This window comes from Lygodium microphyllum, chromosome 12 (genome assembly GCF_053477565.2).
Source record: "Lygodium microphyllum isolate KBCC chromosome 12, Lygodium_microphyllum_v1.1.10, whole genome shotgun sequence".
Lineage (NCBI taxonomy): Eukaryota > Viridiplantae > Streptophyta > Polypodiopsida > Schizaeales > Lygodiaceae > Lygodium > Lygodium microphyllum.
Window position 1 is genome coordinate 16,729,886 of NC_141146.1, and position 24,929 is coordinate 16,754,814.

The window sequence follows — 24,929 nt, forward strand, 5'->3', positions numbered from 1 at the left end:
CAATTTAATCCTTTAAAGGTATCACAATATAAAGTCTCGGCTGAGATAGACAAATCAATAAGCTGGACACCTTGACAGCTTCCAATTCAGGTGGTATAGGAGTTTGAGAAAAGCTCGGGTATAAGCCCGTTTGACTCTATAGCCGGGATGTCAGTAGGATGTCCAATTTCTTATGGTTCATTGACGTGGGTATAGCTTGTGTTGTGTCAGTTAGCCTGCCTTATTTAGTCTGTCATCCTGTCATCTCTTGGTTGTGAGCCCTAATCAAAGTCTACAAAGAACATCAGAGCTCTAACTATGTCTTCTTTCATTTTAATGTGCATTTCCAGTGTTTGTTAGGCATTTCATAGCTTGTGCTGCCTTGCCAGATGCTGTCCAGCCCCAGACTGCTGCGATTTTCCTTGGACCTGCCACATCATCACTTTTCGCTGCATTAAAGGCAGCTATACTGCATTTACTGCAGCTGGCCAAATTTGGCAGGCCGGTCAGATCAGCGGTCTGCCAGCATCATACATTGAATTCAAAACTTGAACTTTGTGGAATTGTCATGAAATTCAAATGCCAACCCATTGTTGGCCAGGTGTGGAGCAATTGTGCGATTAATTTAATGGGAAAATGAATGAGAAAATGAAAGAATTAATCAAAGCACAACAATATTGATCATGAATGAGAAGTAATGAATTAATGAGAGAGAGAGAGAGAGCACAATGGTCTAGGCAATCACACTACTTGTACAAATAAGGCACAAAGTGTCTTCAAAAAATTAAAAATGAAACCCTAACAGCTTAACTGTCATAGGAAACCCTAAAATAAACCCTTACTCTAGTGTCACTTAGTGCTAGGACACTAGGGACAACAACTACATTTAATGACAGCTTAAATGCATAGGAAGCTCGGATCATGGATCAAACGGCATCAACACATAGCCCACAAAACAGCCTACAAACCGCCCATAGTACGGGGGAGTTTCGAAAACGGGAAAAACCGGAGTTTCGAAGTTTTGGTCAAATTTTGAAAAAGGGTAAACGGCATTTCAGATTGTACACTAAAAAAAATACAGTATTATGTGGGTATGTAAATATATCAATGCCTACAACAACATGTACCCAATTTTCATACAAAACTTTGAGTCTTTATGTCATATGATTGAAATCATGATTCATTACACATTTTACGACTCATGACTCACGACTCACGAGTGAAGATTAAGGAATCGAGAGTGAGGACTCAATGGTTGAAACTTAAGACAACTTAACACAATTAAGACTGAATTTTCAAAACTTAAGGCAACAAAATGAATTAGAATTTATGACTCGTGAATAATCTATGATCTGAAGAGCAGTGAAGACTGACATCAAGAACAATGAGACAAGAATCAAGATGCATAAGTGGGATTAAGATACAATGATACATGTAACTATGTCATATAAATAATCTGTCAAAATTCCAAAGTCCAGTGAGGCTATAAGTATCAACATCAATGAACAACTGGCAACTCTAGTCTAGACTCTGCACTGCTAAACTAACACATGCATATCACGAGTCATGACTCATGACTCATTCGGACTCTGAGGATTTGTGCACCATCTACTTGTCCGACTCCGAGGACCCTGATCAAGAAGTTCATGAAGTAGCCTCAGTCTCATCCTCAGACTCTGACTCTAACTCTGCCTGTCATGCACGACCACGTGTGGCCCTCACTCTAACCTCCTTTGTGCACGAGTCTCATGTACCGGTGCCAATAGCTCCTCATTGAGCATGGAGTAGATATCCCGCTCCTCCTGTGGTATCTGCAGAATGTCACGTACCTTCTCTATATCAATCTTGTCAACATTCACCCGTAAAGGTGAACAAGACAAAGATATATCATATGAGAGAAGATTCAATATGTTAAATGTTCATACATATCACAATTTACAATCCAACTTCCAAGTAAATTAGCAATGTCAAGTGTCAAGGACTCAAGGTTGAAAAGTTAATTATACATAATACGAGATAGCCCCACCAGCCAAAGTAAAAACATATCCACTGGTAGATTTCCTAATGTCAAGATCTCCTGCCATGTCTAAATAACAACATCCCTACAACTCTAGTGTACCCTTTCCATAGCATATACACTTTTCTGGTGTACCTTTCAAGTATCTGAAGATACATTTCACTACTTCCCAATGTGGCTTGCCAGGGTTAGATATAAATCTGCTAACAACTCCCACTGCATGAGCAATGTCAGGGCAAGTTGCAACCATGGCATACATCAAAGATCCACAAGCTGATGCATAAGGTATACCCTTAATGGCACTAGCAGTTGCATCATCCTTAGGGCAATCGGCTTTGCTAAGCTTTGTATGTGGCGGTAAAGGCACACCAAGAGGCTTAGCATCAATCATATTAAACATATCAAGTACTTTGCTGATGTACTTGTCCTGTGAGAGAAACAACAAATGCTACCTCCATCTCTTTTAATGCGCATGCCCAAAATGTGTTCGGCTGCCCCCGAATCTTTCATAGAGAAGGCTGAACTGAGTTGTCATTTAAGAGCATTCAAAGTACTCTTATGTTGTCATGCAATCAACATGTCATCCACATATAAAACCAGCATAATAAGGCTGCCATCATCAGCCTTTTTAGTGTATAAGGAGTGATTTGCATGACTGCGTTTAAATCATGGCTAAGCATAAAGGTATCAAATTTTTTGTACCATTGTCTAGGTGCTTGTTTCAGCTCATATAAGCTGCATTTCAGCTTACAAACCAAATGCAATTTTCCTGGAATAGCAAATCCTTCTGGCTATTTCATGTACTGCTCTTCATCCAAGCCACCATGAAAAAAAGTAGTCTTCACATCCATCTCATCCAACTCTAAATCCAAGGATGCAGTGAAAGCAAACAAAACATGGAGCGTAGTCATCTTCACCACTGGTGAAAAGACCTCTTGGAAGTCTATGCCTTCCTTTTGTGTATAGCCCTTAGCAACCAACCGTGCCTTGTGCTTGGGCTTGCCATCAATACATTTCACTTTGTCAACCCATTTGTAGGAATAGCTTTCCTATCCTTGGGAAAAGGACAAGCTCCCATGTGTTATTTGCATATAGAGTCTTCATCTCTTCTTGCATAGCAAGCTCCCGCTTTCTCTTATTTTCACACGACTGTGCCTCTTTAAATGTCAGAGACTCACCCTCATCAGTCAACAAAATGCAATCCAAAGATGGCTGAAACCTCTGTGGCTGCCTTCTGACACATGTAGACCATCTTACCCAATGATTTGCATTATCAAGCAATGGGCCTACATCCTAAGGAATGTGCACACCATCACCAAGTGGCTGATTTTCAGCATTTTCTTGCTGCTGTAATCTGTTTTCAGCATGTTCTTCTTGCTGTCCTATTTCATCCTGTGCATCTATTTGTTGTCCATGATCTTCTGGTTGTAGCACAATAGGTTGCTGCTCATTTTCAGCATCAAAAGGAATAGAATTTTCAGCTAATGGCTGCTGAATGGCTGCCTGTTCATGCTGAAATTTGACCTTCTTTTTATCAAGATCACCATGTGTAGCATTTTTCAAGAACTTTGCCTCATTAAATACTACATCTCGGCTGCGTATTATCTTCCTACCCAAAGGAAGCCAAACTCTATAACCCATCTCTCCCTCATCTCCATATCCCATGAAGATGCCATTGATGGATTTCATGTCTAGTTTGGTCCTCTGTTCTACAGGTACATGCACAAAGGCATCACAGCCAAAGATACGCAAATGGTCATATGAAGCAAGTTTGCTAGACCAAACCTCTTAAGGAATGCCATTTTTCAATGCACGATTGGGAGAGCGATTGCATACATGAACTGCAGTTTTAAGAGCCTCTCCCCAAAACTATTGCGGGAGATTAGTTGTGGACAGCATACATTTGACTCTCTCACAAAGTGTGCGGTTAAATCTTTCAGCCACACCATTTGATGCACCCCCATTATCTGTTCTTAGGGCTTTCAACTTAAGCCCTTTTTGTGTGGTAACAAAAGCATGAAATTTTTTAAAAGAATCCAACACTTCCTTTTTGCTCTTAAGTACATACACCCATGACTTTCTACTGAAATCATCAATGAAAGTAACAAAGTACCATGCACCCCCATACGAATTAATAAGCACAGTGCACACATCAAAGTGTACTAAGTCAAGAGCATTAGACTTCTTAATGACACCAAAGTAATAAGGAGACTTCACATGTTTTCCATATAAGCAATCATTAAAAAATTCAAGACCATAGCCTTTTACATCAAATCTCCCTAAAGAGGAGAGAACTTGAAGGTCTTTCTAGCTCATATGACCAAGTCTTTTGTGCCAAAACTCCATCTGTAAATGGACTTCAGCCATAGCCAAGAACTTGCCAAGTAATGCTTTACAATGCAAGTAATATAAAATCCCCCTTTTGCTGCCTTTAACAATCAGCATAGAGCCCTTATGGACCTTCCAAGATCCACCACCAAATGTAGTAAAGTACCCTTTAGCATCAAGCTGCCCAACTGATTACTAGTAGTCTCTTCTTTATGCCAAGTACAAATCTGACATCCTGCAAAATCAGCTCTTGGCCATTTTCAAGAGCCAAGTGAATGGTGCCAACACCCTCTATCTCACATGCATAGTTATTACCCAAGTAAACCTTGCCTAGGCAACCTGCAGTGTATTCAGAAAATGACTCCAAAGAGGGGGTAGCATGAAAAGAAGCACCGCTATCCACTATCCATGATTGTGACAGCCCATCATGAGCTGAAAGTAAGGCATCAATTACCTCCTTTTTGGTGATGTGCATATCACCTGTTGCTGTCATAATATTTGTATCATTAGATGAGGCTACAACAAGTATCTCTTCGGTGTCAAGAAGCTCTTCAATGACCACACTGGATACAACATTTGCCTTTGCAACTTCTTTTGAGGAAGAGCTGTCATCATCTTTCTTATCATCTTTCTTTTTCTTACCCTGCTGTTTCTTTCTTTCTTGCTCTTTCTTGAAATACCGGTAATTGGGCTTTTTATGTCCTTTACGCCCACACTGATGGCATGTGACATCCTGCTGTTTACCCTTGCTTTTGCTTCTACTTTTACCTTTACTAGTTGCATTACCCTCTTTTCAGACCTGCCTCTTACATGGTAAGCTGAGCCACTGCTTTCACCACTAGACTTTCTTTTGATTTCTTCATCGAGGATTAAACCTCTAACACCATCAAAAGTCAAAGCGGGATTGTTGCTAAGTGACACAACCAAAGATTCCCAACTACCAAGCAAAGTCATCAATAAGAAAATAGCTTTCAATTTATCGTCAAAAGCCGTCAAACCAGAGTCCTGCAATGACTCAAAACCCCTGTGAAAGTACTCAAATGCTCAGATGCTAGCTTAGACTCATCCAACTCCATGTTCACAAGTTTACACATAAGATGACTTGATTCACAAGAGTTGTATTTTCATAAGTGTTCTTAAGCTTTTTCCATATAGCATAACATGTATCAAGATGCTTGATGTCTGTAAGTACATCATCAGACACTGCCATCTTATTGTATGCAATGGCCTTAGTCTCCAAGAGAGCATCTTCACAGTCCTTGAGAAACAAAATACCTTGCATCCTATCCTTCCACAAGTCAAAGCCAGTGCCAATACCTTGCATCCTATCCTTCCACAAGTCAAAGCCAGTGCCATCAAACCACATCTGTCATAGCTGCAGGCTTAGTCTCCAAGAGAGCATTTTCACAGTCCTTGAGAAACAAAATGCCTTGCATCTTATCCTTCCACAAGTCAAAGCCAGTGCCATCAAACCTCTTGATTTCAAAGAGGGATTTTGCGTCATTGTTGCTAGAAGCATTTGCAGCCATTTTTCAGCACTACACCAGAAATTCAATGCTGCAATTTATGACAGCAAAAATGAGCTGAATATTCAGCTGATTTCAGCCCAATTTTTCAGCAAATAATAGCAAGATTCAGTCCAAGTACATGTACAGCAGTAGAATGAATGACTTTCAGCAGTATGACTGCAATTTCAGCATACAATAAACCCGTACATCACTACCAGATAACTCCCACTTCAGCAATATCACCAAAAAATACATCTGCACCAATCCCAGATCTGCAAATGATCACTAAGACTATTGCAACATGAATAATCAGCGATACATCAACTCAATGGGAGCTGCCCAACATGTGTACTGCATACATATGTGCTTGTATCAACTTGTGATACCCCAAAACACCAAGAATTCTCTGCAATTTCTCCAAAATCGCACAAGCGGGAGATAAAAATTCTCAAATCACTCTACTTATGGCAACAAGATTGCTTCAGAAATATTCCCAAAGTGCATTTCACGCATTAACTTTGGCAAAATCCACAAATTTCAATAAAAACCCCAAAATTTCACTGACCAATCTGCCTCGATTGCATTAATACAAATTCCCGAAAGCATAAAACGGGCAAATTTAGTAAAATTTCACAAAATTTTGCAAAAGCCCCAAATTTTTGGGCATAAACCTGCACAAAATTAAGCTCTATGCCTCCAGCGCGTGAACCCTTGTTAAGAGAAAGAGGGTAACTTTGAAATTAAAGAAATTTGTTATTTCTTTTTATTAAAAAGAAACTGACGAAGTCACGAAAAAGGGGGGTCGGTTGACCCTTCCTCGACGGCTATCATCGCCTGGTCGTCACCTCTGCTGACACCTGGTTCCAATCGTCATGCTACGGAGTCACCTGCCAACACCTCGTCGTTTCTTGGTCCCAATCGTCACACTGGACATGAACTCCAATCGTCTGCCCCGTACCACCTATTACAAGCAGCCGCCTGTCGACCGGCCCACTGCCGTCCCTGCCGTCATGCTGGACCTGCCACCTGGTCGCCCAACTATCGCCTGGATTGTTCACCGCCTGGACTGTTCATCACCACGCAACAAGTCGCCTGCACACGCTGCAATGTCACCTGCGACTTGACTGTCGCCTGTGAGCTACCAACTACTCGTATCCTTTTGGTGGTCTCGAGAAGCGCACGAAGCCTTAAGCTCTGATACCATTTTGAAGGGGGTGAGAGTGAGCAATGGCATGTAGGGTCAAGGCATTAGTTGAAGGCTAGAGATGAGCTCAGAGTTAGAGAAAGAGTAAACACAGAAAAATAGATGTACCGATGTGATGGTACACAAAGAATAAAAAGAATGTATTTATGTGTTAGGGTACATTAAGGGTGTGTTCACACCCGTAAGTCTATTTACACAGAGACGAAGGGACTTTACACCCAACACAAACCAGTTTCAGCCATTTGCTGCAGATGACAGCAGCCAAAGGCGCTAGGGGATCAAGCGTCAACAACACAAGGATCATCAAAATCAAGCCACAGCATCTTGTGGCTGACGACAGCAGTTTTGGGCTTCCCTGGTAGTAGGCAGCAGCTACAAGGGCAGATTTGACAGGTTGCAGGTAAAATTCAGCCATTTCTCACAACGAATTTCTGAGCTCTCTCTCTCTCTCTCTCTCTCTCTCTCTCTCTCTCTCTCACACCTATTCCAGCCCATTCTCAAAAGATCTCAGCTTATCTCAGTCATTTGGAGTAGATCTCAACCAAATTTGGTGGGTACGAGGAGAAATTCTGCTGTAAACCCTAATTACAGCAATAATTAGGGTTTAGCAGCCACCTTGGAACCTATGCCAATAGTAGAAAGCATTGCACACTAAATTTAGCACCCGAAATTAGTGGAATTGTCATAAAACTCAGATGCCAACCCATTCAGTGTAAATTTGGGGCAGCATTTGGCCAATTGGGGTCCAATTAGAGTAAAGTTTTGAGTGGAGTTCAAAGGGCAATTGGCCCAATTTGTGTGTTGATTGCACCTACAGCAAGGGGCTTTTGGATCAGCCAAGGAGATTGTGGAATCTCAGCTTGTATCCAATCCATTAGTCAATAAAGTTAAAGAAATGATTAAAAAAAGTGCCAATTTTGGGGCCAACAAGGTGTCTACTATCCAAGAATTTTAAGGTATTGTACACTTTCAATTTATGTTTATTTAGTGATTGCTGTAATTAAGTGCTTGATCAAGAATTACCACCCTATCCAAGAAGGAAGGATGGTTTTGCCGTTTGTATGGTCAAATCACTCAGAGCAGGCCTTCTATTCATGGTCTTACATAGCTAGGTATCCACATTGTTTTTACTATCAAGACAGGCAACAGCCAACAAAACTGTCAGAAGTGGAGCAGCGGTGAAAGCATAAACATGTGCTGAAATAAACTGCTGAAACACAAGACAAAAAGAGAAAAGAAAGAACACGATACAGATGAGAACTCAGATGTATACACGGGAAATGGAATCCATATATCTGAACACGAGACAGTCGCATACAACAGTGAGTCACTGGCTGCGTGGGCACTGGCACTGGCTCCTCTCTCCACAGAGTCTGCAGATGGTGAAGATGAAGTGACTGACTGAGAAGGAGCCACTGAGTATAAATAGGCTGAAAAAGTGGGGAGCAATAATGCTGGTCGGACAGCATTAATGCTGGCTGATTGGTGCATAAAAATGCTCCACTGGCATAAAATGCCACACCAGAAAAATACCTAAAATACCTAATAAAAATGCCCAGCCCAGATCAAGCTCAGACTCACACATGAGCTGACAAATACTCTGCTAACACCCTCTCTCAGATCATGAGTGATCTGATACAATACAATAGTACAATGAAAAGGGATCATAAACTATACAACAGAGAACCACCAAGTAGAACCATGGATACCCAAGCACTGGGTGATCAAGCCACCACCAAGGTGCCTCGGAGAGAACCTAATGTCGATGTCGATCGTACCAAACACCTGAAAATAGAGAAGATCATAGCATGTCTCTGTGTCCATCATCAATGTCTCGCAGTAGCATACAAGACCAGCCTGTCAAAAATGCCTCTGAACATATGTGACCATGGAGTCCCCGCCTTTGGCCAGACCGCCAAAGTGTCCCCTCATGTGAGCTCTAGACGAAAGCCTCCCGCTCTCTGTCAGATAACCAGCTCAGCATGAACCTGGATGTCAATCCCAGCTCCAGGATTTGATTCCACCAGACTGAAGTCGATGCGTCAGGGATGTCCCTCTCTGGAACCTGTGCATCTGTATAAAAATATAGATGAGGCGCGGCTGCCCCATCTGAACACCCGCTCACACTCCCTCTCTGGCACAAGAGAGTCGTGAGGGATGACCGCATCACCACCACTAGAAAGCAGCCGAGGAAGGGGCCACCAAGCCCTTCCCGCGATCCAAAGAAAAGGATTCCTTCCGCGCCTTGGACTTCACCTTGGTCGGAGGATCGGAGTCGGAGTAACGGTAGAGTCAACATCCCGCTTCGTCTTCTGCTCCTTCTTCCTGGAAGCCGCTAACTTCTTGCAGTCCTTCCGCAAATGTCCCTTCTTGCCACAGTGGTAACACTGGGCCTTCGACTTCTTCTTCCCGTCACCCCTCTCTGAAGCTACATAAGCCTCACCTCCATAATTTGCCGGAAGCCGCCCCTGTAATCTCAAGGATGCCTCATGCTCAAGCAGCATCGAGGTCATATGTGTAAAACTGACAGGAGTCGATGATGTCTGCGCCCGCAAAGCATTGGCCACTCCATCAAACTCCGGGGGGAGCTTGTAGAGGACCGTCCCGACAAGATGCACCTCGGGAAGAGCAGATTGCATGTGCCGAAGCTGGTCCTGTACCTGCGTAACACGAAGAAGAAAAGACTGAATAGTATCTTTCGGCTCAAACTTCATCTGCTGGAGCTGGCCATAAAGTGTGACGGCCCGCATGGTGGAAGGTGCCTCGTACATCTGCTGCAACTTCTGCCATACTTCAGGAGATGTCCTACAGGAGGTAACCGCCGGTAAGACCGCTTTAGAAATACACCGAAGCAACGCCGAGCAAGCACGGGCATCGTCCGAGTCCCATGTGAGCACCGCTTCCTCATGGTTGTCCTCATCAAAGTCTTCAGGAAGAGGTAAAGGACGGAGAGGTCGAGCAATAGCTCCACAGACGATGTACCATAGCCGCTTCTGCACAAACCAAGCTTTCATGACAGCACTCCATGTGAGATAATCAGGTCCACGTAACTTATCATCAGTGGAAGTGCACGGAGGAGCCATATGGAGAGGATAAGAAGAGAAGTAGAGAAGAGATGGAATTTAGAGAGGAAACACAGCCAAAACACAAGCACAGACTACAGAAAAAGAGAGTTCACATGCAATAGAACCCAAAATCTGATCAATAGAAGACAAAATCTGCTACAGAAAGACAAAAAATCAGTCAAAAACTGCCAAAAACAAAGAAAACGGCCTGAAGTAACAGTCACCCAGCCACGAGAGATGCTGAATCAGCAAAACGCAGGCTGTAAACTGGAGAAAAACAGGTAGAAAGCTGTCGCCAGCAGCTGCAGATGAAAAACGCAGGCAGCAGAGGGTGCGTAGGCAGCAGGCGATGGCAAAACTGCAAAAAACGCAGGCTGAAAACAGCCCCAAAACAGGTCGCCTGGCTGTGACAGTAGTCGTCTGATCAACAGGGGTACAAAACAGTCCTGAAATCAGCAAGAAAACACAGCAGAAACACAAATCCTGAAAACTGATACCATGTCAGAAGTGGAGCAGCGGTGAAAGCATAAACATGTGCTGAAATAAACTGCTGAAACACAAGACAAAAAGAGAAAAGAAAGAACACGATACAGATGAGAACTCAGATGTATACACGGGAAATGGAATCCATATATCTGAACACGAGACAGTCGCATACAACAGTGAGTCACTGGCTGCGTGGGCACTGGCACTGGCTCCTCTCTCCACAGAGTCTGCAGATGGTGAAGATGAAGTGACTGACTGAGGAGGAGCCACTGAGTATAAATAGGCTGAAAAAGTGGGGAGCAATAATGCTGGTCGGACAGCATTAATGCTGGCCGACTGGTGCATAAAAATGCTCCACTGGCATAAAATGCCACACCAGAAAAATACCTAAAATACCTAATAAAAATGCCCAGCCCAGATCAAGCTCAGACTCACACATGAGCTGATAAATACTCTGCTAACAAAACAACCCCCCAAGATGCCGAATTGTTGTCCTAGCCCGAAATCTGTCCCAAATCGCATCCTCGTTGGGGTGGATGTTTCCTATCCAGTTCCTGTTGCATTCCTTGTCAAGAATGGAACACGGAACGCCATGTGACCCAAAATGACTTACTAGTAGATTGTTGGTCTACTTGCCGAATCGTGCACCTACTCCGGCTCCCGCTTGTGTCTCACCTACGTATCTCCCCCAGTCAACTATATGTCTCCCGCCCGCCGATGCTCCTGTTTGCACGCACCTGCCCACAAGGTACACACACCATGCTACCCCCCTTTTCACTAACAACACTATTGTGCAGACAACCGCCAACAACGTAGCTTCTCCCACTTCCCTCTTCCCCCACTTCACTTCTCCATTCTTCTCCTCTTCTCTCGTCCTCACCCTCTCTCTTCTCCCTTCCCTTTGACCGTAGTAGCCAACCCTTTGCTTTTTTTTTCCGCTTTCGTACTTGAAATATCTTCATCTTCCCATTCCGCTTGTCGTGCCAGTGGTCAAGAAAGAGGTAAATGTTGACTACCCATTAGTAATGGAGGATCTCAACCATGGACTTGCAAGATGTGCCCATAAAAGTGAACTAGTGGCGCAAACAAGGTAAACTATCAAACCGAGCATTTCTATTTAAAACTTTCATTGATTTAATTTTTCCATGTTTCTTAAATATTAGAATATAGAATATCAATGGCTGCTTGTTTTCTCTTATGCATAATTAGGTTTGACCTCATCTCCTACGAGTGAAACTCAAAGATGTGGTTCTATCTTAATGTGACCTTGGAGAAGCAAAGGTACCTTCGTGAATGCGTAGCAGGTCAAGAACCTTGTCCTGCATCTTAACCGCAAAATGTTGCAATTAACCCTGCAACTTTTGTGACACCACCTCCATCAAAAGTATCTGGAGCACGATCAATATTAGAAAGTGTTACCTCCACACCTACTACAAGCTTTGCATCGGCCATAGCATCAACAAGGCTACATGTTGCATGTAGACAAAGCACATTTGATACTAGTTGGATCCAAAGAAGAAGGAAGAGATGGACAAATCAATGGCTGGTTTTTTCTATCATGACCACATTCGATTTCGTGCAGCCATATCAAAGTATTTTGAATTGATGTGCAAGAAGATTGATGAGTATGGTCCTTCATATATGCCTCCATCATCAAAGACCTTACGCACCACTTTGCTCGACAAGGAGAAGCACCTTGTTAAACAAGCAACAGTGACTAGAAAGAGTCTGTGGGGTAAAAGTAGAGTTTCCTTGATTGTTAATGGTTGGAGTGATACATAGAAGCGATCATTCATGACATGGTCCCTTATTTCCATGGGGAGATGTATTGCATATCTTCACATGATGCATCAGAGACAGAAAGTCCACAAACGTACTTACATTGAAATGGGTTACATGAATTGAGCTTATTTGGCCTAGAACATGTTGTGGGATTTTTGTTGCCGATGGAGAGCCTCTAAACAGGGCAACAGGTGCCATCATCTAGGGGTACTATCTGCATATCACAATTTCATATTGTATGGCTCATTCCTTGAACAATCTACTAAATGATATTGGTAACTGTTAGCAGTCATGTGTGTTTTGTGTCATAGGGACATGAGATTTTGAGATGCTCTAATCTTGTTGATAACAGTTGATTAAGATATTAATCAAATGTGCAAGGCTCTTTAGCACATGTGATACACATTGTTGGGTGTAACGGCCCTTTACACTCTCCTATGTATATATTACTTCACATGCGTGAACTCACCCTTGCAGGTGTAAGTATAAATACATTCTCATTCTTTGTGTGTACCACACTGGTACACACCTATCCGTCGACTCACTCTCACACACTCTCACTATTCAGCATTGTTCAGTTCAGTACTATTGAGCACCTCAACTATTGTGCATGCCCTCTCTCTCTACTTCTGCTTCTACTCTACAAACTAGTATCAAAGCATCATGGTGCAAGGCAGCAATCACTACAGATAGTATAGTCGTCGTCAATGGGAGTAGGTAACAGACAGTCGACAAGTGCAGTTTGTAATCGCAGGCAACCGGACTATGACAGTCATCAGGTCCAAGCGACACGCAGGCAAGTAGCGCAGGTGTCAAACAGGGCCAGTGACTAGTCGAACGGCAGATCGAAGGGAGGTCAGTCAAGACCTGCTTGTGACCAGGAACAAGGCGACAACCGTTGTGGGGCTCCAAGTTACCGCGACTAACTGCTCGCTACGAACGACAGGTCCCAGCGGGATCTCAAGTCACGTGGCCACACGGACTGATGTCCATCAGACAAGCAGGTCAACGGCCCTATTTTCTTTTAAAAATCAAAAATTTTGGGTTCATTTTATTTCCCCTCCTTTGGGTGTTCGCGCGAGCAAGTACAGAACATGAATCTATGCAAATTTGCGCCTCAAAATTTGGGGCTTTTCCCAAATTTGGTGTTGGACACAGGTTTCAATGATTCCTAATCCATAAATTGCAAACATTGAGTGCACAGGTCTCAGAAATTTTGAAGATTTTCAGATGCAAGTGAAATTTTTGCTTGGTTGAGCCAATTTCTTGGAAATTTGTGCACTCTTGAACCCTAAAAATTGGGGCTTTTCAAGAATTTGTGAAATTTCTGCAACATTAGCTCATACTTGATGCTCAAGAAGATGTATTGATGCAATTGCAGCAGATTCATTGCAAAAATTTTGGGGCTTTTCACATTCGTGATGTAATTTTTGTCGATTTAAGACTGGACAGTGAAATTTGCAGCAGATTCACTGCTAAGTGGGAGTTTTTTTAGATTTGAAAGCTTCAAATGTTGAAAAAGGGCAGCTTCTCTTGGTATATGTATTGCTGAATACTCACTATGCAGTGAAACAGTGGTAAATACACCATTTGGGTCATTGCATTTGAGCATTATGGTGATGTATTACTAAAGTGGGAGATGTCTTTAGTGCAAATGTATCAGTTTTGATTCATGTATATGCTGTAATCAGTACTTGAGACTGAAATTGCAGCTAAACATCTGCTTCTTGGACACCTTGGAAGTACAAGAGTGTGTCTTCCTATTACAATTCAAGAACCTTGCTATTGGCTGAAAGCATTCAGCCCCTTATTGCAATTGTGTATTGCTGAAGATGGCTAGCAATGCATCTACATCTGACACAAAGAATCCCTTTGAGATTCGTAAATTCGATGGCAATGGTTTTGATCTTTGGAAAGATCTTATGCAGGGTATACTCTTTCTAAAGAATTGTGATAATGCTTTAGAAAAACATAAGCCTGTTGCTTTGTCAGATGAGGATTGGGCCAAAATGAATAAAAAGGCCATTACTTACATTAAAATGGATGTCACAGACGATATCTTGGTTGATGTAAAGGGGCTTGATACTGCCTGTGTAGTTTGGGAGAAACTCAAGGCTATTTATGAGAATACAACTCCTATCAATCACGTACATCTCATGCGCAAGTTGATCAACTTGAAGCTTGATGAGTCTAAGCTTGCCTCAGAGCATTTAAATGCTTTCATTGGTATTTTGAGTCAGTTACAAGATGCACATTTGCCAGCTTTTGAACCTAAATTGATGGCTATCTTCTTGCTCATGACCTTGCCCCGATTCATAGAAGCATTGGTTGTGTCATTGAGCAATAACCCCAACTTGACATTTGATGGTGTGCGTGGTTCTATTCTAAATGAAGAGATTAGACACAAGGCAAGTGGGAAAAACAGAGGATCAGCCTACAATGTAAGAGAAAGAACTGAAAAAAGATCTAATACTACAAATAAAAACAAAAATCGCAACAAAAGCAAGGAAAAACACCAAGATGTACCTTGTTATCAATGTGGTCGCAACAAGCATAAAAAGCCCGATTGCAAATACTTTAAACAGGGAACAAGAACGCAATAAGCAAGCTAATGCAAAAGGCAAAAAGAATGAACAAGATAGCAGCTCTACCCCTAAACAGTCAGAAAAAGTAAATGTGGTATCTAGTGTTGTTATTGAGGAAATAGAAGACGATAAAGATGCTGATTAGTTGGTTGCATTTTCAGATCCGCTTGCTATGACAATGAACATGTATATCACTAAAACAAATGTGATAGATGCTTTGCTGTCAGCTCATGATACTTTGTCACAATTGTGGATTGTTGATAGCAGTGCTTCATTTCATATAACTCCATCTCTGGAGTGTTTTTTCACTTATGCAGAAGGTAATCTTGGAAAAGTCTACCTTGGAAACAATCATGCATGTGATATTGAAGGAATGGGCACCATACACCTGGCTCTAGAAAATGGTCAAGAATTGATTATTCATTATGTTAGGTATGTACTTGGCATCAAGAAGAGCTTACTTTCTGTTGTGCAGCTAGACAGCAAAGGTTACTTCACTACTTTTGGTGGTGGAATGTGGAAAATACAGAAAGAGTCTATGCTAATCACTAGAGATGGTAAAAAGAAGACTCTATATTATCTCTACTGCAAGGCACTTCTTGGAGAGTTTGTTGCAGTTGTTGAAGTACAGTCACACATGGAGTTACGGCACAAGCGTCTTGGACACATGAGTCAAAAGGGTTTGCAAGTATTTTCTTCACTTGGAAGAGTTGATGTGAAAAACTCAAAGCTTGAATTTTGTGATGATTGTGTTCTTGGTAAACATGTAAAGAGTCCACACTCTCATGGAGCCTCTAGGAAGGCATGTATCTTCGATTTAGTCCATTCTGATGTATGCACCATGCCAATTAAAAACCCATAGTGGTTTCCGTTATTTTGTGTCTTTTATTAATGACCGTTCTACAACGCTATGGATTTACTTGCTTAAGCAAGAAAATGAAGCATTGGATGCTTTTAAAAGATTTTATGCTTTGGTTAGTACTCAAAAGGGCTTAAAATTAAAATGCATAAGAACAGATAATGGGGGAGAATATGTATCTGAAGAATTCAATAAGTTTTGTGCTGTCAATGGGATTAAACGAGAGCTTACAGTTCCTTACAATCCATCATCTAATGGTGTGGCTGGGCAATTGAATCGCACGTTATGTGAGAAGATTCGGTGCATGCTGTTCACAGCTAATCTCTCAGAATCATTTTGGGGGGAGGCACTTAAAACTATGATACATATTTGCAACTAATCTCCACATCGTACACTTGAAAGCGGCATCTCTAAAGAGGTTTAGTCTGGCAAACCTACTTCATATGACCACTTAAGGGTCTTTGGCTGGGAATGTTATGTACATGTACGTGTTGATAGTAGAACCAAACTTGACATGAAATCTCATAGGGGCATCTTGATGGATTATGGCGATGAAGGTGAAATGGGCTATAGAGTTTGGATTCCAAGCATGAAAAATGTGCTACGTAGTCGGGATGTGATATTCAATGAGTCAAAGCTGCTGACAAATGTCACATCTAATGACTCAGACAAAAAGAAAGCTAAATTTCAGCATGATCAGTTATTTGAGTAGCCATCAGCCACTGAAAATTCAGCTCCTTTTGATGCTGATTATGACAATCAGCATATCATTATTGAGCCAAATGAAAAAGGGCAGCAAGGGGATGCTGAACATCAGCTTGAGCACCAAAATCAGCATGCTAAAAATGAATTACAACAGCCTGAAATTGTATTACAGCAACCTGAACATGCAGTTTAGAAGCCAAACAATGAGGTCATTGACATTCCCTTGGATGTGGATCCATTACTTGATAACACAAATCATTGGGTAAGAAGGTCTACACATGTCAGACGACCTATACAAAGATTTTATCCTTCCTTGGTCTGCATTTTGCTCGCAGATGAAGATGAGCCTCTTACATATAAAGAGGCCTTATCATGTGAATTGATACAGCGCTCTAGCTATCACATCTAAGTACGGGTGTTTTGGTGGGCAGTCCAAAATCCTTGACCAAACGACCAAGCCAAACTGCTTCTTTTGAAGCTTCAGTGGTTGAAATATATTCAGCCTCAATGATAGAGAGTGCTACTATTTTTTGTAATCTAGAGCACCAAGAAACCGCCCCACCCGTCAAGGTAAAGATATACCCGCTAGTAGACTTGTGAGTATCCAAGTCACCTGCCGTATCTACATCACAATACCCCTGCAGATCCAACGTACCCTTGCCATAGCAAATACATTTTCTTTGTGTGCCCTTAAGGTTCCGTAAGATACATTTCACTGCTTCCCAACGCGCTTTGCCAAGATTTGACATGAACCTGCTTACAACTCCCACTGCATAAGCAATGTCACGTCTAGTAGCAACCATAGCATACATGGGTGAACCACAAGCTGAAGCATAAGGGACACCCTTCATGGTATTGGCTACCTTATCATCTTTCAAGCAATCTGCTTTGCTAAGCTTAAGATAGGATGGAAGAGGTACACCAAGAGGCTTAGCATCAACCATAGACAAACAATCAAGAACTTTGCTGATTTACTTTTCTTGTGAGAGAAATAAGAGTTGTTGCTCTCTATCTCGTATTACACGCATGCCCAAAATATTATCAGCTACACACAAATCCTTCATAGAAAAGGCTGAATTCAGTTGCCTTTTCAATGCATTAATCTGGCTTTTATGCTTACCAGCAATAAGCATATCATACACATAAAGCACAAGTATAATAAGGCTTCCATCATCAGCCTTCTTAATATATAAGCAATGATCTGCACTACTCCTTTAAAAACCATGTGAGAGCATGATTTTATAGACCCATTTGTTAGGAATGGCTTTTCTATCCTTGGGCAATGTGACCAAATCCCAAGTATCATTCTGATACAATGACTTCATTTCTTCCTGCATAGCTAGCTCCCACTTTTTCTTTAACTCACATGATAAGGCCTCTTTCTACATAAGAGGCTCACCTTCATCTATGAGCAAAATGCAGTCCATAGAAGAGTCAAATCTTTTTATAGGTCTTCTGACACGTGTAGACCTTCTTACACAATGATCTGTGTTATCAAGTAATGGATCCATATCCATTGGAATGTCGATGATCTCATTATTTGGCTGCTGAACTGCATGTTCAGGTTGCTGTAATACAATTTTAGGCTGCTGTAACTCATTGCTGTAATTCATTTTCAGCATGCTGATTTAGGTGCTCAAGCTAATGTTCAGCCTCCCCTTGCTGCCCATTTTCATCCGGCTCAATAATGATACACTGATTGTCATAATCAGCATCAAAAGGAGCTGAATTTTCAATGGCTAATAGTTGCTCAAGTAACTGATCATGCTGAAATTTAACTTTCTTTTTGTCTAAGTCATTTGATGTGACATTTTTCAACAGCTTTGACTCATTGAATATCACATCCTGACTGCATAGCACCCTTTTTATGCTTGGAATCCAAACTCGATAGCCCATTTCACCTTCATCTCCATAACCTATGAAGATGCATCTATGAGATTTCATGTCCAGTTTGGTTCTGCTATCAACAAGTACATGTATATAGCATTCGCAGCCAAAAACTCTTAAGTGGTCATATGAAGCAAGTTTGCCAGACCAAACTTCTTCAGGGATACCACTTTCAAGTGCACAATGTGGAGATCAGTTGCAAATATGCACCGCGGTTTTAAGTATCTATCCCCAAAACGATTGTGACAGATTAGCTGTGGACAGCATGCATCGAATCTTCTCACCTAACATGCGATTCATTCGCTTAGCCACACCATTAGAAGACGGATTGTAAGGAGCTATAAGCTCTCGTTTAATCCCATTGTCATCACAAAACTTATTGAATTCTTTAAATACATACTCTCCCCCATTATCTGTTCTTATGCATTTTAACTTTAGGCCTTTTTTAGTATTAACCAATGCATAAAACCTTTTAAAAACATCCAATGCCTCACTTTTCTGCTTAAGCAAGTAGACCCATAGCTTCCTAGAATGGTCATCAATAAAAGACACAAAATAATGAAAACCACTATGAGTTTTTATTGGCATGGTGCAAACATCAAAATGGACTAAATCCAAGATACATGCTTTCCTAGAGACTCCATGAGAGTAGGGACTCTTTACATGTTTACCAAAAATACAATCATCGCAAAAGTCAAGCTTTGAGCTTTTCATATCAACTCTTCCAAGTGAAAAGAGTGTCTGCAAAGCCCTCTGGCTCATATGTCCGAGACGCTTGTGCCATAAGTTATAACTCCATGTGTGACTGTACTTCAGCAACTGCAACAAACTTTCCAAGAAGTGCCTTGCACTAGAGATGATACAAAGGCCCCTTTTTACCACCTCTAGTGACTAGCATAGATCCTTTCTCTATTTTCCACATACTATCACCAAAAGTAGTGAGGTAACCTTTGTTGTCTAGTTGCCCAACAGAAAGCAAGCTCTTCTTGATACCAAGAACATACCTAACATCGTGAAGAATCAATTCCTAACCATTTTCTAGAGCCACGTGTATGGTGTCCATTCCTTCAATATCACATGCATGATTATTACCAAGGTAGACTATTTCAAGATTACCTTTTGCATAAGTAGAAAAACGCTCCAAAGATGGAGTTACATGAAAATAAGCACCTTTGTTAACAATCCACAATTGTAACAAACCATCATGAGCTGACAACAAAGCATCTATCACATCTGTTTTAGTAATATACATGTCCTCCACTATCATAGCAAGCGGATTTGAAAATGCAACCAGCAAATCAGCATCTTTATCATCTTCTATTTCCTCAATAACAACACTAGATACCACATTTGCTTTTTCTATCTCTTTAGAGGTAGAGCTACCATCCTTGTCATTCTTCTTGCCTTTTGCATTAGCCTGCTTCTTATGTTCTTGTTTCTTTTTAAAGTACCTGCTATTGGGCTTTTTATGCTCGTTGTGACCACATTGATAACAAGTTACATCTTGTTGTTTTTCCTTGCTTTTGCTGCAATTTTTGTTTTTATTTGCAGCATTATACATTTTTTCACGTCTTCCTCTTACATTGTAGGCTGATCCACTGTTTTCCCCACTTGCCTTACATCTAATCTCTTCCTTCAAAATAGAACCACGCACACCATCAAATGTCAAGTTGGGGTTATTGCTCAATGACACAACCAATGCTTCTCATGAATCAGGCAAGATCATGAGCAAGAAGATAGCCCTCAATTTAGGTTCAAAAGCTGGCAAACCTGCATCCTATAACTGACTCAAAATACCAGTGAAAGCATTCAAATGCTTTGAGGCAGATTTGGACTCATCAAGCTTCAAGTTGACCAACTTTCGCATGAGATTGTTAGAGATCAACGCCAATACGGTACGGGACTGCACAGTCCAGTCGCACTGTGCAGTCGGCTGCACAATCGGACTGTGCAGTTGGACTGCCACGTGGCAGTCCGACTGCCTGCAGTCCAGTCGGCTGCATTTAATGCAGTCGACTTGCCCTAGTTTTCGCCCAGTTTCCTGGCTATAAATAGCAGAGGATTTCAGCAGTCTCCTACACTTCTCTGCTCGCAGATTACAGACCGGTGGCACGCGTAGATTCCGTCTCTGTTTGCAGATTTCAGACAGGAGACAGTACAGACTGCAGCGGACTTCGAGATGAACAGCAGGTTGCATCGTCGAGGTGGAGACACGCAGTCCAGCGCACTGCGCCCGTGTATATTTCTGCATATCTTTGTATTCAGCACACTTTATACAGCAGATCTTCATCTTCCACTGTCTCTTTCTCTCTCTTCTCTCTCTGCGTTCTCTCTCTCTCAGTCCTACGCTTCCATAGCTGCACTCTAACATGGTATCAGAGCAGTGTTATAGGGCTGACTGAGCGCAGAACCAACCTGAAGAGGAGTTTCTATCGCGACACAAATTTGCGTTTTCAGCGTTTGAGGGCAGACAGGAGGGCTGCGCCTCGGAACAAGGCTGAAGCGAGCGTGGGCGCGAAGGAAAGGAGTCCAGGTGGTGGATTTGCTACTGTTTACTGCTGTTTGACGCAGAGGAAGTTTGAGTTTTCAGCTTACAAGTGCAGGTTTTGCTTTTTCATCGCCTCCGGCAGGTGAAGAAGTTTCAGGACGCGGAAGAGCCTTAGCAGGCTAAGTTTTCACAGTCAGAGGGGGCTGCTTTTGCGTTTGTGAAGGCATTACAGGTGAAGATGTCTACAGAGATTGTCTTGGAGTTCCAGACGATTATGGACCGGAAGGTGCCTGTCTTACCGGCTCTTCCCGCAGATCAGAAGCTCGAAGGCGACAACTACCGCATCTGGCGCATCATGATGTTGGCCATCCTTGAGTCCTATGATTTGGCGGAGCTTGTACAGGAGGAGATCGACCGGCCCTCGATAAGAGATGAGTCCAAACTCTCTTCCGAGGCTCGTGCGGAGTTGGCCAAGGCTCAGTCTCACTGGGACAAACTGAATGCCAGGATTCGTTCCTTTCTTTTTCTATCTTGTACTACAGCCGTGATAGCTCACATCGAGCACTTGACGGTGGCTCGGGAGATATGGCTGGAGCTTGATCAGATGTACAACCGGATGACCCTTATGAAGCGGGTTTCTTTGGAGGTTCACATGCGGACCCTGTCCGTAAATAAGTCTTCTTCGCTACAGGAGCACATCAACAAGCTAAGACAGCTTCAGATGCAGGTTCAGAATGGAGGGAAGCCGATTTCCTCCGAAGACATGGCGATCACACTATTGTCCCAGTTGCCGCCACGATTCGGTACATTCTACTCCGCCCTTATTGCTTCGGGGCGGGAGTCTACTCTTTGGTAGGAAGAGTTGGTTCCTATGGTCTTGGACCAAGAGGAACAACTAAAGGGACAGAATGCTTCCAAGTCAGAGGCACTAACAGGTCAAGCCTCTCAGAAGAAGGGGAAGGACCAAAAGAAGAAGAAGGGGGATAACAAGTCAAAGAAGAACAAGGACAAGGACAAGGACAAGGACAAAGAATCCACATGTCATATTTATGGAAAGACTGGCCATTGGAAGAAGGATTGCCCTGACAAAGATAAGAAAGACACTAGCAAGAAGGACACAAAGGATTCTGGAGCGGTGGCTGCACCCTCATCAACTGCATTTCTTCATCTAGCTGTCATTGAGGACTCTTCACCGAATGCTTCTGATGTTGCGATAACGGCTCCCCAGGCTCGAGAGTGGATCGTTGATAGTGGTGCCTCCAGGCACATGACTCCTTCATCAGATGGTGTTGCCCGGTTGCGACCCTTGCATGGGCACATTCTCATTGTAGATAGCTCTTCTGTGTCTATTGCAGGACGGGGTAAGATGCAGCTTATTCCAGATGGACGTGGTGGTACCCATACCTCAGAGGTCTTGCATGTACCAGGATTAGGGTATCATCTCCTGTCACTTCATAAGATTTGCTCCCTTGGACTTTTGGTGGAGTTTGACAGTAACTCGGTGCGAGTCCTTGATCGTGGGTCAAGGAAGGTTCTATCATCCGGATATGAGGAGAACGGCATCTATAAATTGAAGTCTTCCACCGCCCTCTCTACTCTTCTTCTTACCTCTCAGACACAGTCAGAGTTATGGCATGCTCGGTTTGGTCACCTCAACTATGCTTATCTTCAGAGGGCATCACGTGGACAGCTTGTTCGAGGGTTGCCCGATATAGTGGTGAGCCAGCAGCCATGTGTCTCCTGCATTCGTGGGAAGCAGCATAGGGATGCCATTCCCCACACAGCTTCGCGGCGGTCTACTTCACCGATGGAGCTTGTATCTACGGATCTATGTGGCCCTATGAGGAACGAGTCCTTGCGTGGGAGCTCGTACTTCATGTTGATCGTAGATGATTATAGAAGGATGACATGGGCCTATTTCTTGGCATTAAAGTCAGAAGCTTTCTCCCACTTCAAGGATTGGCTTCTCTTTGAGGAGAACCGATCGGGCCGAAAGTTGAAGACCTTGCGATCCGACAAGGGTGGTGAATTTGTTTCTAATGAGTTTGCTCGGTTTTGTGCAGATAAAGGTATTCACCAGGAGTTTGCTAATACCAACACTCCTCAAGAAAATGGCATTCTTGAACGGAAAAACCGTTGTGTGATCAAGATGGCGCGCACCATGATGCAGCACCGACAGACCCCTCAGGTTTTGTGGGCCGAGGCTGTGGCTACTGCAGTCCACATCCTTAATCGATTCCCTACTTCAGCCGTTGATGGGATGACCCCTTTTAAGGCTTACTTTGGGACTAAGCCCGATGTTTCTTACTTTAGGGTCTTTGGGTGTGATGCCTATGTTCACATTCCCAAGGCTCACCGTGATAAATTTGAAGCAGCTTCCCGAAGACATGTATTTGTTGGCTACAGCTCTCAGTCCCAAGGCTATCGATTGTATGATCCCGTCAAGCGGGATGTGTACACTAGCCGCGATGTGCGGTTTGTGGAGGTTCCGGCCATATCAACGGGTGAGGAGCATCCCGTTCTTGAAGATCCAGGGGAGAGTTGGGCTCCTGCTACAATTCCACTGGAGCCCATGCCTTTTGATTATGATTTTGGTTCTGACACAGAGTCTACTGTTCCACCGGTCCCCCCTAAGGAGTTACTACCGGTGGATATTCCAGAGTCTTCAGCTGATGGAGAGAGATGAGAGGAGGTTCAGCCTCCTCCTCGATGGGCCCGTGACACACTCCCTGATTCAGGGATCGAGGGGGTTCCTGAGGAGTGGGGACCGCAGGATGGTCCGCGGCGGTCACGGCGGCACCAGGCACATTCTACGGAGCTTATTTGCTCTAACTATTGTTTGATGACCCGTGTTATGCAGGATCGAGAGCCCACCTCCGTGAAGGAGGCTTTACAGTCCGCACCATGGAAGAAAGCTATGGAAGCCGAGTTGGAGGCTATTGAGAGGAATGGCACTTGGTCACTCGTGCCATGCCCCCCGAATAAGAAGGTGATTGGCGTCAAATGGGTCTTCAAGACCAAGTACCTTAGCGATGGTTCTTTGGACAAGCACAAGGCTCGCCTTGTTGCTAAAGGTTTTGCATAGCGCCTAGGGATTGATTGTCATGATACTTTTGCCCCCACTGCTCGTATGGCGACTATTCGAGCTGTTCTTGCGTTGGCTGGCCATAGGAGATGGCCTGTCTACCAATTGGATATGAAGTCGGCCTTCCTCAATGGTGATTTGAAGGAGGAGATCTATGTCGAGCAGCCTCCTGGCTTTGGATCTTCAGATGGGAAAGTCTACAGGTTGAAGAAGGCCTTGTATGGCCTCAAGCAGGCTCCGCGTGCATGGAACGAGAAGATTGATTCGTTCCTACAGTCTCAGTTAGGATATCGGCGTTCTAAGGCCGATCCGCAGCTTTATGTTCACACTTCCGAGGATGGTTGTGTGCTTTTTGTGTTGTATGTTGATGATTTGATTGTCACAGGTGATCATGCACAACACGCCCAAGAGACGAAGTCAGCTTTACATTGGACGTTCGAGATGACGGACTTGGGTATACTCCATTTCTTTTTGGGCCATGAGATTTATCAGTCTGAGAGGGGGATCTTCATCTCTCAGCAGAGATATGTACAGGAGCTCTTGGTGTCTTTTCCGATGGAGGATTGTCGGACCCTTTCTACTCCTATGGATCCGAACTGGAAGGCCACTTCCCATTCAGCTTCTCCCCTGGCGGATGCCTCCCGCTATCGTCAGTTGATTGGATCCTTGATTTGGCTTCTCGACACTCGTGTTGATCTTTGTTTTGCTGTTGGGCTCTTGGCAGGGTTTATGAGTGAACCTAAGACGGTGCACTGGCAGGCTGCTCAGAGGATACTTCGGTATTTGAGGGGGACGTCTGATTTAGGGATTCATTATCCCGCAGGGACAGATGGTTCAGATCTTGTACTTGCAGGTTTGGAGCGACTCGGATTGGGCCGGTGATGTGGACCACAGGCGGTCTACTACAGGTTACTGTTTTACCTTGGGCGCAGGTGTTATCTCATGGAGTAG

At 43.2% G+C, this 24,929-nt stretch overlaps 1 protein-coding gene across 1 annotated transcript in view; it reads right to left on the bottom strand.

Annotated features, from left to right (window-relative positions):
• LOC148027488 (uncharacterized) overlaps positions 1-24,929 on the bottom strand; it is a 62,474-nt gene that overhangs the window by 14,346 nt on the left and 23,199 nt on the right. The window lies entirely within an intron of this gene.